Raw genomic sequence first — 16,346 nt, 5'->3', positions numbered from 1 at the left:
CAACCTGGACAAAACGATGAGACCTTGTCTCTACAAAAAATACAAAAATTAACTGAGTGTGGTCTCAGCTACTTGGGAGGCTGAAGCAGGAGGATTGTGTGAGTCCAGAAGGTAGAAGCTGCAGTGAGCAGTGATGGCATCACTGCACTTTAGCCCGGGAGACCAAGCAAGACCCTGTTTCCAAAAAAAAAAGAAAAGAGGCCGGGTGTCGTGGCTCACGCCTGTAATCCCAGCACTTTGGGAGGCCAAGGCAGGTGGATCACCTGAGATCAGGTGTTCAAGACCATCCTGGCCAACATGGCAAAACCCCATCTCTCCTAAAAATACAAAAATTAGCCAGGCGTGGTGGCACGTGCCTGTAGTCTCAGCTACTTGGGAGGCTGAGGCAAGGGAATCCCTTGAACTCAGGAGACAGAGGTTGCAGTGAGCCGAGATTGTGCCACTGCACTCCAGCCTGGGCAACAGAGCAATACTCCATCTCAAAAAAAAAGAAAAAAAAGGAAGGGAGGAAGGGATGGAGGGAGGGAGGGAGGGAGAGAGGGAGGGAGGGAGGGAGGGAGGAAGGAAGGAAGGAAGGAAGGAAGGAAGGAAGGAAGGAAGGAAGGAAGGAAGGAGAGGGAGGGAGGGAGGGAGGGAGGGAGAGGAAAGAAGAGAAACTGAGCATAGAGAATGTAGAACTTGCACTAGGTCACGCAGCTTATAAGTAGAAGAACTGGGATTCAAACTTCAGCATTCAAGCTCTCAGATACCATGCTACCGTCTCCTTTATTCTCTTTCTCCCACAGAGAGAATAAAATGTGGGTGCCCACTGCCCACACTCCCAAAGACCCAGGAGGACAGAGCTTTGCTTTTTGCAGGGAGAGGCCGTTGTTTGTTTGGGTTTGGGGGAAAATCTGTTTTGTTTACTACTGTATTCTCATCACCTATTTTTAGCTTCTAAATGGGCAAGAACGGGGCCTAGTACACAGTAGGTGCTCAATAAATATTTGTTGAGTGAATAAATGAAGTGCCAAGAAGCTAATTAAGGTTCCCCAGGTCACACAACTCTCAGGGGTGGCGACTGGCCCCAGCTCCTGCTGTGGCCGCTGTGAATGCACTCTTGCACCTGCTGCGTCCGATGGCCCGGGATGCTCGGTGCCCCGAGAACTCAAGAGGCCTGGAGAATTTTCACAAGAAGTAGGCTTTGCAGTATCGCATCCCCACCAAAGGGGAAAAAGACAACAACACCCCCAAAACTCTCCATTTCCCCCGATTCTAGGGCCACATACCTGGCCCTAGAATAATGTGAGTTTGCAAAGCATGTTGGGGCTTATTAAACAGGAATGCAGGTCTCAGATCAAGCCTGAGAAAACCAACCGCGCTGGAGGTTTAACTCAGCCCCTACCCGGAGGGGAGCCGGTTAAAGAAAGAAAGAAAAGAAAAAAGAAAGAAAACGCCTGGCTTCCTCCCCTCGCGCCTGCCTCCCCTCCTCCTCCCTTCCCCCAAATCCATCCCCCGAGGGAAGACAGGCGCTGGGAGCCCTAGGAGGCCTACCTCCCCCTCTGCGGAGGGAACTGAGGGAGAAGGTTAATTAGATGTTTGCATCCAATTTACGTCTTGTTTGTGAAAGCGCCGTTTCAGCTGCAGCCCGGGCGGCGGCCCCTTGGCCTCCATCACGCGTTTTAGAGTTACTTCACAGCTCCAGAACTGGTTAACCCGGGTCAAAACGCGCCCATTATCGTTTTATCGCTGCCTCTTCCTATGTAATTATGCCCCCCTCTTCTGTTGTTTAGATCCCGCTTCTCTTCCTGCTCCACGTTGGGAGACATTGGGCCTGGGAACTGCACAGGAACCTGCCGTCTGTGCGCTGGTCCTTGAGCCGGGCACAGTGGGTGGATGCAGAGGGCACGGGGAAGTATTCAGCCTGGAAACCTCCCACACCGCCGGCTGCCCCACCAGGGGTTAAAGACCCCTTGTAACCTCAGGTGCCAGGCAGAAAAAGCAAAGGAACGACTTTGGAGAGTGTGGGGCGATAGGGAGTGGAGGAGACAGTGGCAAATGGAAAGCACAGCCCGGCCTAAAGGGAACCCCATTCCGTTACTGGAAAGTGGACCTGATCCAGACCCCAAGAGACGGTTCTTGGATCTTGCGCAAGAAAGAATACAAGGCAAAACCATAAAGTGAAAGCAAATTTATTAAGAAAGTAAAGAGATAAAAGAATGGGCTAGGCGCAGTGGTTCATGCCTGTAATCCCAGCACTTTGGGAGGCTGAGGTGGGCGGATCACTTGAGGTCAGGAGTTCTAGACCGGCCTGGCCAACGTGGCGATACCCCATCTCTACTAAAAATACAAAAATTAACTGGGCATGATGGCCCATGCCTGTAATCCCAGCTGCTCGGGAGTCTGAGGCAGGAGAATCTCGAGCCTGGGAGGCAGAGGTTGCAGTTTGCTGAGATCGTGCCACTGCACTCCAGCCTGGGTGACACAGTGAGACTCCATCTCAAAAAATAAATAAATAAATAAATAAAAGAATGGCTTCTTCATAGGCAGAACAGCCCCGAGGGCTACTGGTTGGCTATTTTTATTGTTATTTCTTGATTATATGCTAAACCAAGGGTGGATTATTCGTAAGTTTTCTGGGAAAGGGGTGGGTAATTTCCAGAACTGAGGGCTCCTCCCCTTTTTAGATCATATAGAGTACCTTCCTGACGTTGCCATGGCATTTGTAAACTGTCATGACACTGGTGGGAGTGTCTTACAGTATGCTAAAGTATTATAATTAGCGTATAATGAGCAGTGAGGATGACCAGAGTCACTTTCGTTGCCATCTTGGTTTTGGTGGGTTTTGGCTGGCTTCTTTACCACATACTGTCTTATGAGCAAGGTCTTTGTGACCTGTACCTTGTGCCGACCTCCTATCTCATCCTATGACTTAGAATGCCTTAACCTCCTGGGAATGCAGCCCAGTAGGTCTCAGCCTTATTTTACCCAGCCCCTATTCAAGATGGAGTTGCTCTGATTCAAACATCTCTGACAATTTTGCTCTGGTCAATGGATAACCATTGATCAGCCAATCTCTGTCCTCAGGGAGGTTTAGGGAAAGCAGGGGTATGGGTAGAGGGGGAGATGTGGGCACAAAGACAAGATAGTCAAGGATGGACAGAGAGCCCAACATAGGAAACCACCCAAAACCCCTTGTTAAATTAGGTGAAGGCAGCTTAAACCTGCCTTCTTATATATTTTAAATTCCACCTAAAGGTCTCTTTGTGCATAGTGAACTAACCTAACTTGGTGTATAAACAGACTGTAACCTGGTCTTGTGCTATTCACCAAGTTTGGGCCCATTAAAGGCATCTACTGTTCAAACCGTGTTCAAATAAGGCAAATGCCAAGCTGTATAACGAATCTGGCTGTTTCTGTGCCTCACTTCCATTTTCTGTATGTAGCTTTCCTTTTTCTTAATTCTGTAATTCTTGTTCAACCATGAGGCAGCACCAAAGTCTCTGTCAACCTATTCTGGTTGGGGGACTGCCCGATTCACAAATCGTTCTTTGGTCAGTTAAACTCTGTTAACTTTCATTTGTCTAAGGTTTTTCTTTTAATGCCATCCATGACAGAATAAATAAATCAAATGTGGTTTATTCATATAATGGAATATTAGTCAGCAATGAGATCAAATTTCACAAACATAATGATGATGGAAAGAAGCCACACCATGAGGAGCGCGCAGGGAAGGCCACTAGTGTCAGGATTTTTGTCTCTTTTGTCCCCTGATGTATTCCCAGTGCCTCACACAGCACCTGACACATAGTAGGTGCTAAATGCATGTTCGTTGAATGAACGAATGAGCAAGAGTCCTTGATAAGTGTGGTCTAAGATTTGGTTCTAAAAGTCCACTTCCAGAGTCCCCTGCTTGGACCCAGAATCTCTTTCCACGTGATATCCTGGCCAGCCCTAGATCTGCTCAGAACTCCCTGCTGCCTTCCCCTGGTCACCGTCCCACAGCCAGAGCCAGGCCTGCTGTGACCTGTCAGTCACTCTAAGTCCTGCAGGCAAGACCCACTGGAGACCAGATGGAGCCCTCCAAACTCATTCTGTTAGTCAGGGCAGCCCCACCTGGAGGTGGGGGCCTCTGGGGAGAGGTGGCCAGTCTGTTTATTAACCCCTTCACCCCTGCCTAGCCCTATCCAGGGAGGGCTGGCCTTTGGGATGCAAATCCAGGTGGCCGCAGTGGAGGAGGAATGTTTCTCTTTTCCATGGTTTGGGAAAGCCCCATGCAGTCTCCCTGGGATGCTGGGACTCTCCCTGTCGCTGGTCCTGGGCCCCTAACACTTCAGAAAATGAAAGGTATCTCTGCTTTGTTTTTGCAGGGAGGGTTAAGTCACAGTAACTCCCTCCCTCTCCACCTTACAGGCATTTAAACTGCCTCCCTACTTGCAGATAGGGAAACTGAGGCCCAGAGAGAAGAAAGCCTGGTCACCAGCCAGAGGAGAAAGTGAGAGTGAACTTCCTGCATTCAAGGGTCTTGCCTCCTCCCCAGGCAGAGTCTCCACCATTCAAGCCCCACCCCTAGCTCTGCAGGGCCCCATCTGAGCGGGAAGGGTGGGGGGTGGGGGAGGGAGAGGTGGAGGTTTCCGGGAGAGGAGCTTGAACAAAAGAGAACTAGAAAAGGGAGATAGTGCCCCTTTTCCTGACTTGCCCAGTTGTTCGGGACTCTGTGCAAAGGTACAGAATAACGCTCTGCCTCAGTTTCCCCCTCTGCCAATCTTTGGCTTCTGTGGACAGGAGCTATCTCTGGCTGCCATGTGGAAAAGAGATTGGAGGGATGGAGAGGAAGATGAGGTCAGCTGGAAGGTAGCAGATGATAGGGTCATCCAGGCATGGACAGAAGAGCTGCACGTTACACACCCACCTGGTATATCACGTGGGATATTGGGTCATATTCTTCCAAAACCCTGGCATGGGACCCATCCCTAAGAAACACTGACTTAGAAGCTTCATTTCATACCAAAGAGCAACTCCCGGGCTCATTCCATTAGATGCCCCCTCACCCCTGCCACCCTCTCAAATCCTGCCCTGAGGCTCCTCCCCAAGTGACTAGATTGCGAAGGGAGGGGGCTGGTTGTGATCTGCCCAAACTGGTAAATTTCTTAAGCATCAGTCCCCACCCTGCCTGCAGCCCCCCTAACTCTGCTGGGGAGATCAGAACGTCTCTGCAGCTGCAAGAAGGAAGGGAGGGGGGTCCTAATTGCTTCTTATGACACTATAATGGCAGGACTATTTACAGGAGATTAAAATCCAATTCATAATGGGATCTAATAATTTCACCATTGCTGGGCTGGCAGCTGGGCAGAGGGGTTTCTGTGATGCTGAAATGCTAACAGCTCAGCCACAGATTCAAGACTTTGGACAAATCAGTTTGCCTTTTGGCCCTGGGTGGACGGAAGAACTGGGAGGTGGCACTGCATTCACTTATTCTTTCATTCGCTCAAGTGTTTATTGAGTGCCCGCTGAATGCTAGGCACTGGGGAGACACATTCCTGTCCTCAAAGAGCTTACAGTCTCATGGGGAACACAGTGACAGACAAGCTGCCTGATGAAGGAATACAAAGTTCCAGTGATTAGAATTCCATCGATCCCTTTCCTGGGAAGGAAAGATCCTGGGTTCTAGGGCTGCTTGGAAGCATCCTTCCTGCCCCAAGTGACAACATCACTATTATAAATTGAAGTGCATACCCCAAAACAGCATGTTGAAGTCTTCATCCACGGGACCTCAAAATGTGACCTCATTTGGATCTTTACAGAGATAGTCAAGTAAAAAGTTAAAATGAGGTTCTTAGTGTCGGCTCTGATACAATATGCTGGTATCCTTATCTTTATATATACACCTTTTTTTTTCTTTTTTGGTAGAGAAGAGGTCTTGCTATGTTGCCCAGGCTGGTCTCAAACTCTTGAGCTTCTCAAGAGATCTGCCTGCCTCGGCCTCCCAAAGTGCTAGGATTACAGGCATGAGCCACCACCAAAAGGGGAAATGTGGACATACAGGCAGACACAGGGGCAGACATGCACAGAAGGAAGATGACATGAGGAGATATAGCAGCAACATCATGTGAAGATGGAGACTTGAAGTGATGAAGCCACAAGGAGCGTAAAGGATGGCCAGCGGCCACCAGAATCCCACTGGAGGACACCAGGAAGGATCCTCCCCTAGAGTCTTCCCAGCAGGCATGGCCCTGCCCACACTTTGACTTTGGACTTCTAGCCTCTGGAACTGTGAGACAATACATGTTTGTTATCCTAAGGCACCCAGTGTGTGGCATTTGTTACAGCAGCCCGAGGAAATGTGACCATCCCCTACTACAGGGACACCACAGCCCAGGTCCACCCTGGAGCCAGAATGCCAGGGATCTCAGCGGCTTCCTAACTGGGTGGCCTTGGGCTAGCAGCAACCTCTCCTCTCAGAGCCTGGATTTCATCTCAGGTTCTTCAACCTATCCTGTGGGGGGTGAGGATGATGATGACAGCACCTCCTTCCAGGAGTCATTGTAAAGATCAAGGGATCAATGGGCAGGTTGTAAAATGACAATGGCAGTATTAGGGACAAGGCTGAGAAACATTATTCAAGTCCCAGGCAGCTGGCTCCAGATAAAGGGCTTAGAGTCACGCCCCACCCCAGGATGGAGGAGGCAGGGTCAGTACAGGAGAGGAAAGAATGACGGTGGGAAGACAAATAGAAATGGGGCCGGGCACAGTGGCTCATGCCTGTAATCCCAGCACTTTGGGGGACCCAGGCAGGTGGATCGCTTGAAGTCAGGAGTTCAAGACCAGCCTGGCCAAAATGGCAAAATGCCATCTCTACTAAAAACACAAAAATTAGCCAAGTGTGGTGGCACACGGCTGTAGTCCCAGCTACTCAGGAGGCTGAGGCAGGAGAATCATTTGGACCCAGAAGCGGAGGTTGCAGGGAGCCAAGATCGCGCCACTGCACTCCAGCCTGGGTGACAGATTGAGACTCTGTCTCAAAAAAAAAAAAAGAAAAGAAAAGAAAAGAACTCTTGTTACCATGGATTGAGAGGCACATAGAGTAGTGACTGTCACACAGCCTGCCTGGGTTCAAACCCCAGCTCCACCTTGACTATGTGACCTTGGGCAAAAGCTACTTAACTTTTCTGTGCATCCATTTCCCCACTTAAAAATGGAGAGAATAATCACACAGACCCCACCGGCTTGCTATGAAAATTAAGTAAGCTATTCATTAGCTCAATTAAACCATTCCACGAAGTATACATATTTCAAAACATCCTGTTGTACACAATAAATCTATACAATTTTTATTTAATTTTAAAAATAAAGAAAAGAAAGTTAAGTTAATCTGTGGGCGGCACTTAAAACATGATGCCTGGTACAAACTAAGGGCCATGTACGTGAATGTGAAATAAATAAAATAAACTTATATGTAAACAGCATCCCATTCAGGCAGCCCCTGCAGGCAGCTTCCTCCCCTGCTGAGGCTAGGGTGGCAGAAGCTATCTCTTGCCCGGATCCCATGAGCACAAGGACACAGGACTTTTTAGCTGTTTCTGGGGACCAGCCTTCAGCCAAAATGACAGAAGGATGGCCCCTCATGCTGAAATGAGAGAACATTCCACCGTCCGGAAATGGAACCACTGAGAGCTTTTGCTTGGAGGAGCCGGAGATTATACCTTGGCCAGCCTGGAATCCTGCTGCTGACCTCAATGAGCAAAGGAGAGATGGTGACAAAAGACCTGGTGAATGTATTGGGCCCTGCCACAAATTGCTTCTGGGGAGCAACAGGTTGAAGATCAATAGGGAGTAGACAAGGGAGTGGTTTAAAAATACCTTGGCGGGGAGGGGATGAAAGGGGATAATGTGGTAGGGAGGGAGGTGATGGAGATGCCCAGTTGAAGGAAAGCTCACTGGCTGGGGACTCGGGAGATGGCTTTTAGACCCCATGCCGATCTAGGTCAGCTGTGGATCCCAGACGAATCTCCTAGGAAGCCATCCCCAATCCTGGCACCTCCTGGGGATGTCACACAGTTTCAGGGACTGGGAATGACCCTAGGGTTCCGTCTGAGATAGCTCAGCTGATCCAAGAGGAGCCAGAATGGTACAGGTGGGGAATATTGTAACATCTAATAACATCTAACCAGTAATGATAGAAGCTCGTGTCTACAAAGGGCTTACTACACGCCAGACACAGTGATAAGTGCCTTACCTGCTGTATTAGCCTCTTCTTGCTGCTGTAACAAATTGCCACAAACTTAGCGGCTTAAAACAACACAAAATGTATTATCTTACAGTTCTGGAGGTCAGAAGGCTAACATAGGTCTCACTGGATTAAAATCAAGTTGCTGGTGGGGCTGCATTCATTCTGGAGGCTCTAGGGGAGAATCCATGTCGTTGCTTTTTCCAGATTCTTGATGCCTCCTGAATTCCTGGGCTTGTAGCCACTTCATCTGTCTACAAAGCCAGCAGTAGAGCATCTTCTCGCTCACCAAGCTCTCTCTTTCTCTCTCGACCTCTGCTTCCATCATCACATCTCCTTCTCTAACTCTGACTCTCCCACCTCCCTCTTAGAAGGCCCCTTGTGATGACACTGGGCTCACACATAATCCAGGATCACCTCCCCATCTCAAGATCCTGAATATAATCACATCTGCAAAATGCCTTTTGCCATGTAAAGTTACATATTCACAGGTTCTGGGGATTCACAAGTGAATATTTTTAAATCCAGCCCAGACTGGGTACAGTCCCTCATTCCTGTAATTCCAGTGCTTTGGGGGAGGCTGAGATGGGCGGATCACTTGAGCTCAGACGTTCTAGACCAGCCTGGGCAACATGGTGAAACTCCATCTCTACAAAAAAGTAGCCAGGCTGGTGGTGCATGCCTGCAATCCCAGCTACTCGGGAGGCTGAGGGGGGAGGATGGCTTGAGCCTGGGAGGCAGAGGTTGCAGTGAGCCAAGATCGTGCCACTGAGCTCCAGCCTGAATGACACAGTCAGACCCTGTCTCAAAAATAAATAAATAAAAATAAAATAAAATCCAGCCCACTTCACTTGGATTGACTCATTTCACCCTTGCCGCTACCTTCTGAGGCAGGGCCACTATTCCTCCCACTTTACAGATAGAAAACTGAGGCTCTGAAAGCTAACCAGCTAACCCAAAGACATGCTCCCAGGAAGACGAGAGACTCTCCCTTTCTCTGGCCTTGAACCTGGAAGGACCAGCCCCTGGATCCAACTGTGCCTGAAGTAGTCTACCTTAGACTTTTCAGTTCATGAGCTAACAAATTTCCTTTTCTGGCTCAAGCCAATCAAGTTAGATTTCTTATTATTTGCAACTGAGAGAGTTCTGATGGACAGGAGAGTCCTCCTGAAAAAGAACATTTCCTCAATGGTCAAAAATTGCATATGGCTGCAGTGCCTGGTCATTTAACCTGCTGGTCAGTCTGGTTTTTAAAACATACTAGATCTCATATTCATTCATTCATTCTATAAATAAATACTGAACACCTGCTTTCTGTCAGGCATTGTTCTAAGCCAGGGTCAGTAAACTTGTTCTGTAAAGAGCCAGATAGTAGATATTTTCAGCTTTGCAAGCCCTCCTGTCTCTGTCACAACTCCTCAGCTCTGCAATTGCAGAGCAAACACAGCAGTACATCATACAGAAATGAACAGGTATGGCTGTGTGACAATAAAACTTTATTTACAAAAGCCTGTGAGCAGGCTTTATCCACAGACTGTAATTTGCTGGCCTTGTTCAAGGTAATAAGAATACAGCCATGGGCTGGGCGCAGTGGTTGAGCAACTTGCCCTTGGTCACACAGCTATCCAGTGATAAAAATCTATGAGTCTATCTGGGCGCAGTGGCTCACGCCTGTAATCCCAGCACTTTGGGAGGCTGAGGTGGGCGGATCACCTGAGGTCAGGAGTTTCAGACCAGCCTGGCCAATATGCTGAAACCTCATCTCTACTAAAATATAAAAAATTAGCCAGGCATGGTGGCACATGCCTGTAATCCCAGCTATTCGGGAGGCTGAGGCAGGAGAATCACTTGAATCCGAGAGGTGGAGGTTGCGGTGAGCACCACGCACTCCAGCCTGGGCAAAAGAAGAGTCTCAAAATAATAATAATGATAATAATAATAATAATAATAATACAACCATGAACAAGTCTGCCCTCGTGGGTTTCCTAGAGCTTCTGTTCTAAGAAGAGAAATGGTCAACATGCAAATAAATAAATGTAAGTAACATCAAGAAGTGGTAAGTGCTGTGCAGAAAAAAACAGACCTGGAGGAGGAACTAGAGGGGAATGGGGTATTTATGCAGGGTAGTCGGGGAAGGCTTCTGTGCAGGGGCCATTCGGACAGAGACGTGAAATGAGGACATGAGTTGGGGGCTGAGGGGAATCCGTGGGAAGAGCATTCCAGTAAAGGGAATGGCAGATGCAAACACCCAAAGACGAGGCCACGCTTGGAGAGTTTGAGGAATGGAAGGACCTCACAGACCATGGCTAGAAAAAAGAGAGGAAAGGACAGAGGAGGACATGAGGGCAGAGAGTGCTGGCACCGCAGTAAGGGCTCTCGGCCTCGGATGCGATGGGGCCATCCGAGGGTCTGGGGCCGAGCAGTGGCAGGATCTGGCTTATATTTTGAAATGGTGCCTCTGACTACTGGATGCAGGATGGGTTGAGGGGTGAGGACAGGAGCAGGGAGGCCAGTGAGGAGCCTTCTGCCATGACCCAGGCAGGAGATGAGGGGGTCTTGGACCGGGGGGCTGCAGCAGAGAGAGTGGGAGGTGGTTGGATTCAGGATCAATGTTCAAGGTCGAGCTGACAGGGTTGTCTAACGATGCCACCCCCCCACCCCCAACTAAGACCTTACTTTCTATCACCTTCCGCGGCAGCCTCCACCCACCCCGACGACAGCGAAAACAGCTGTCAAGACTTCTTTTTTTCAGAGAATGGAAAAAAGAGCCAACAATCTATTAACTCATCAATACAGAACCCCGCCAATCTGTCCATCACCCAGGCCCCATCGATAACTCCATCTCGGGGCTGACAAGGCGAGAGAGAAGAGGGAAAATGAAATATTTATAATTTCTTAAGGGACAAAGCCCTTCCCCAAGGTGATGTTTTCAGGTTCAAGCACATTAAGGCTTCCATCACAGAACAATCTCCCTGCCTCCTGCTGCCTTCTTGGAAGAGCAGAGACATCCAACAGAGGGGACATCCTAAAAAAATCTAGGATCAAAGTTCTTTGATTTTGGTCCAAGGTTTTGACATCAGACCCATAGATTTTTTTTTTTTTTTTTTTTGAGACAGAGTCTCGCTCTGTCACCCAGGCTGGAGGGCGGTGGCATGATCTTGGCTCACTGCAATCTCCGCCTCCCGGGTTCAAGCAATTCTACTGCCTCAGCCTCCTGAGTAGCTGGGATTAAAGGCACGTGCCCCCATATCTGGCTAATTTTTGTATTTTTAGTCGAGACGGGGTTTTACCATGTTGGTCAGGCTGGTCTCGAACTCCTTAACTCATGATCCGCCCACCTCGGCCTCCCAAAGTCCTGGGATTATAGGTGTGAGCCACCACGCCTGGCCAGACTCATAGATTTTTATCACTGGATGGCTGTGTGACCAAGGGCAAGTTGCTTAACCTCTCTGAGCCTCAGTTTCTCATCTGTAAAATGGAGACAGCAATAGCACCTATTTTATGAAGTTCTTATGAAGATGAAGTGAGATGATTTATGGGAAGCACTTAGCAGAGTACAAGCCTAGCATGTGCAGAAAGTTACTATAACGAATATTTTCTGAGTGCCCATTTGATCTGAGTCTTGAGGGGTAAATAAGTTTCCGCCACAGGAACAGAGTTTTGGGCAGGAGGAACAACCTTGGCACAGGCCCTGAGAGTGTGAAGGAGCAGTTTTTAGAAACTGCAGAATCACGTCGGGGGACCAGAGCAATGCGGGTAAATTAAATTCCTTTCTAACTGTGGGAGATTCTAAAATTAAGCACTCCAGGATGAAGGAAGGAAGGTGGGGTTTCCCCAGTTTCAGATAAGGAGAGTTGGAATCTGGGCCTGGTTGTTTTGCCAACATTTTTTGTATACAACGTTATTTGTATATTGACCGTTTCTCTTCTTAGAACAGAAGCTCTAGGAAACCCATGAGGGCAGACTTGTTCATGGCTGTATTATTATTATTATTATTATTATTATTATTATTATTATTATTTTGAGACTCTTCTGTTGCCCAGGCTGGAGTGTGTGGTGCTCACTGCAACCTCCACCTCTCGGGTTCAAGCAATTCTTCTGCCTCAGCCTCCCAAATAGCTGGGATTACAGGCATGTGTAAGGTGCCCTGCAGATGCGTAGGGAGTTTGTGAGTGGATGGGTTGGTTCCTTTCTAACCCTAGGTGCTGGAATTAAGATAATTCTCTCCTCAACTCATAGTGCATGCTACTGCCATTTATTCAGGCAAGGCTCCTCTTTTGCTTTTTATTTTAGTATTATTTTTCCCTTTATTCCTGTATTAGTCAGCTTTTACTGCATTGATGCTGCAGAACAAACTCAAAACCCCAGAGGCTTACAACAATAAACATGTTTGTCAGGTTTTTTTTCACACATGTGAGCCTGTGGGTTGGCTGTGGTTTGGCTGATCCGGACTGGGCCCAGCTGGGTCAGCTCAGCTCTGCTCCAGGATTCCTAGAGGGCCCAGGTCTGCTCCACAGGGCCCAGACTAAAGGGGAAGTGGCTGCCTGGGGCATGAGCTTATCATGGGGGATCATAAAAGCTAAGAGAGCAAGGCAAACCCCACAAGCACATTGTAAACCTCTGGTTGTGTCACATCCTTTAACATTCCTTTGGCCAAAAGTCAGTTGGCCAAGTCCAAGGTCAAGGAAGGGGCAGGGAACTACCACACACACACACTGAAGACTTGGCAAAGGTGGAGAAGTATAATTCTATAACAAGGAGGGAGAGAAGGGCTGGGAATGATGATCAATGATCCAATCTACCACAATTGCCCATTCACAATTTCATTTTCCTTCCCACTACAGGCACTTATGTGTGTCAAATAGATAGAATATAGATGATACATAGATGATAGATAGGTGATAGAAAGATGGATCATAGATGATAGATAGATTTATTTTATTTCACTTTATTTTATTTTATTTTATTTTATTTTACAGATTCTCACTGTGATCCCAGCTGGAGTGTAGTGATGCGATCACAGCTCACTGCAGCCTCAAACTCCTGGGCTCAAGTGCTCCTCCCACCTCAGCCTCCCAAGTAACTGGGGCTACAGCCATGTGCCACCACACTGGGCTAATTTTTTTATTTTTCATACAGATGGGGTCTCACTACAGATTGATGATGGATTATAGGTGATTGATTGATAGATTATATGTTATAGATGATTGATAGAATGGATTACAGATGATGGATATATAGATATCATTAAAATTTTTACAGTATTATCTTATATCTCATTATTTACAACAAAATAATTGTTTTAAATAAACTTTATTGAGACTAATTTATATTCAAATGATGCATCTGTTCTAAGGGTACAGCTTGATATGTTTTGATAAATGTATACACTCATGTAACCTCCACAACCAAGATATAGAACTTTTCCAACACCCCAGGAAAAAGTTTCCTCGAATCTCTTTGGAGTCAATTCCCCCACCCCCACCCCCAATCCAGGGAGCCTTTGATGTGTTTCCTGTCCCCATAGATCAGTTTTGACTATTCTCGACATTCCTATAAATGGAATCCTATCATAGGGACTCTTTTGGGCCTGGCTTCTTTCACTTGGCATGAAGCTCTTGAGATTCACCGGTATCACTACCCAAATCAACACCATGTTCCTTTTAATTGCTGCGTAGTACTCCACTGTATGCAATTTGTCCATCCAGTCAACTGCTGATAAACAGTATTATTGTTTTTAATTTACACAAATGATATTGATTTTACAAGTCTTATTCTGTTCCATACTTTTTCACATACCATATTTTTGTGGTCATCCATGGTGTTATGTGTAGCTCTAGTTTGGTCTTTCTGCTGCTGCACGATCTTGAACACCTCTCTTTACCTTGTTTTCTTTATCCATTTGCCTAATGATGGACCATCAGTTTGCCTGTTTGCCAGTATGAACACTGCTGCAATGAACATGCATGTTTCATGCATGTTTTCATATATATCTGAGAGTTTCTCTGCAGTTCCTACCCAAGAATTGAATTTCTGGAGCATGCTGTCTGCAAACATTTAACATCATAAAATACTGGCTAACCACTCCTCAGACTGGCTGCTCCAGGCAATACCCCACAGCACATATCAGGACATTTATTTCTCCATGTCCTCACCAGCTCTTGGTATTATATGCCCCAATGTTCTGATTGTTACCAGTTGGATAGGAATACCATAGTAAGTCATTGAGGTTTTCATAAACATTTCTCCAATTACTGGTGATTCTTTTCTTGTATTCTCTTGCCTAGGCTTATTGTCAAAATTGTGAGTTGGACAGCTTTCCTTTTGTTTTATTTTTTCTGGAACAATCTAATACAAGAGTTATCTGCTTCTTAACATTTATAAAACTCACCTGTAAGACTGTCTGGGCGTGGTTCTTTTTTTTATGGCAAGGTAAGGCATTAACGCCCTTGAGTCCCATACATTGATCTTTCTGGGGAAGCTTGGCTATCTTTGGTGCTGCCTGTCAGATACACATGAGCCTGAGAAGACAGTGCTGCAACCAGGTGGGTAAGGAAGGGACAAAGGGTTGGGCAAAGCATGGATGCGGGCAGTCACTGAGCCTGGGAATGTGGAGAGGCAACAGGAATGTGCAATATAAAAAGTAGGCTTAGTTCAGAAGAAACAAGGGAGAGGGAAAAGTGATAGGACTCTGAAACTGTGAGCTCTCTGCTGCATGCCTCTGTGTGTGTGTTGAATCTAACCAAGTGACTCTCACTAGACCTTGTCATGCATTGTTTCTGTGTCCATGCATACTACACCCAATGTCTTTTTGCATCAGTGTCATATATGGTGCATGTATGTTTCTGTGTGTCCACATATGCATACACCTACCTGTCATTTTCTCCAGAACCTATTTGTGCAAGCTCTGTGCAACGTGTATGTTTGTCTGTGCATTTTACAGTTGATTATTAATCATTTACAGAATCTGCCCATGACTATGTTTAGTGCATTTGCATCTATTGTGTTATTGGGAAAGACTTCACACACAGGTTCTGAGTGTGTGTGTGTGTGTGTGAGTGTGTGTGTGTGTGAGTGTGATGGGGGTAGTACAAACAGTATGCATTATTGCAGAGGCTGAGTATCCCATTGTGCAGGTTTATTTGTTAAACAAAACCCATGCACCAATTGTCTTTGCATCCACATGCAAGTATGTGTGTGCATGTGTGTGTGTGTGTAGGAGGGTGTTACCATCTCTGTGTCTATTGCCACAGACTCCACACACTGTGCTTTTGCATGTTGGTGTCTGTCCATTGCACCCACACAGCCTCCCCTGCCCCCTCCCCAAGCCTGTTTGTAGAGACACCGGCATAATGTGGCTGTGCGTGTGAATGTGTGTGTGTGTTTGCCTTTTATTTTGCTCACTGTTCTGTGACAACAGAATGCTTTCCCTGCTTACCTCGTCTTCCACATTGCAATCCTTTGGGGATATCAAGGGCAAGCCAGAGAAGGGTTACCTGGAGAAAAGGGTTGCTAAGCAACCAAACACCCACCACCCCCGAGCACCACCAACCCAAAACTCCGTTCCAGGCCTGCAACCAGATTAGCATATTAATGAGGCTGTAATTTCCCCCGAATTGTCTGCTGGTACACACTCAACTCACAGCACACTGGCCCAGGAGTTTGCTATGCAAATAAACTGGTTTTACAGACTGCGACTTAATTAACTCATCAAGTTCATCTTCCTAACAGAAAAGGCAGACGAACTACAGATTAATGAACCTGTGTTTGCTTGCCCCTCTCTCTCTCTCCCCTGCCATAGCAAGCTGCCTTTTGCTTTTTACGGCCCGTTTCTTTTCCTTCTCCTCCTGAACCTAGTAGCTCCCAAAAACCCATCTGGGGTTCTCCTCCGTCTTTCTCTGGGGTTTCTCCATCCAAGCCTGATCTCTCCATCCCCCAAATGCCTCTCCCTTCTCATCCCTGCCTGGAGCCGCCCCCAGGCCTCACACCCAGCTCCAGGGGTCTCCATCTCATGGGTCCTCCTCCCTGTCCAGGCAGGCTGTTGGAGAAGCAGAGAACTGAAAATGGGACGCTGTTCCTTTAACGAGCCGAGAGCACAGGCTTTATTTTTTGACACACGATTCATAGTTTAGCCCCAGCC

The sequence above is a fragment of the Gorilla gorilla genome, chromosome 10, assembly GCF_029281585.2.
Source record: "Gorilla gorilla gorilla isolate KB3781 chromosome 10, NHGRI_mGorGor1-v2.1_pri, whole genome shotgun sequence".
NCBI lineage: Eukaryota > Metazoa > Chordata > Mammalia > Primates > Hominidae > Gorilla > Gorilla gorilla.
Note: the sequence above shows the minus strand (reverse complement) of the source record.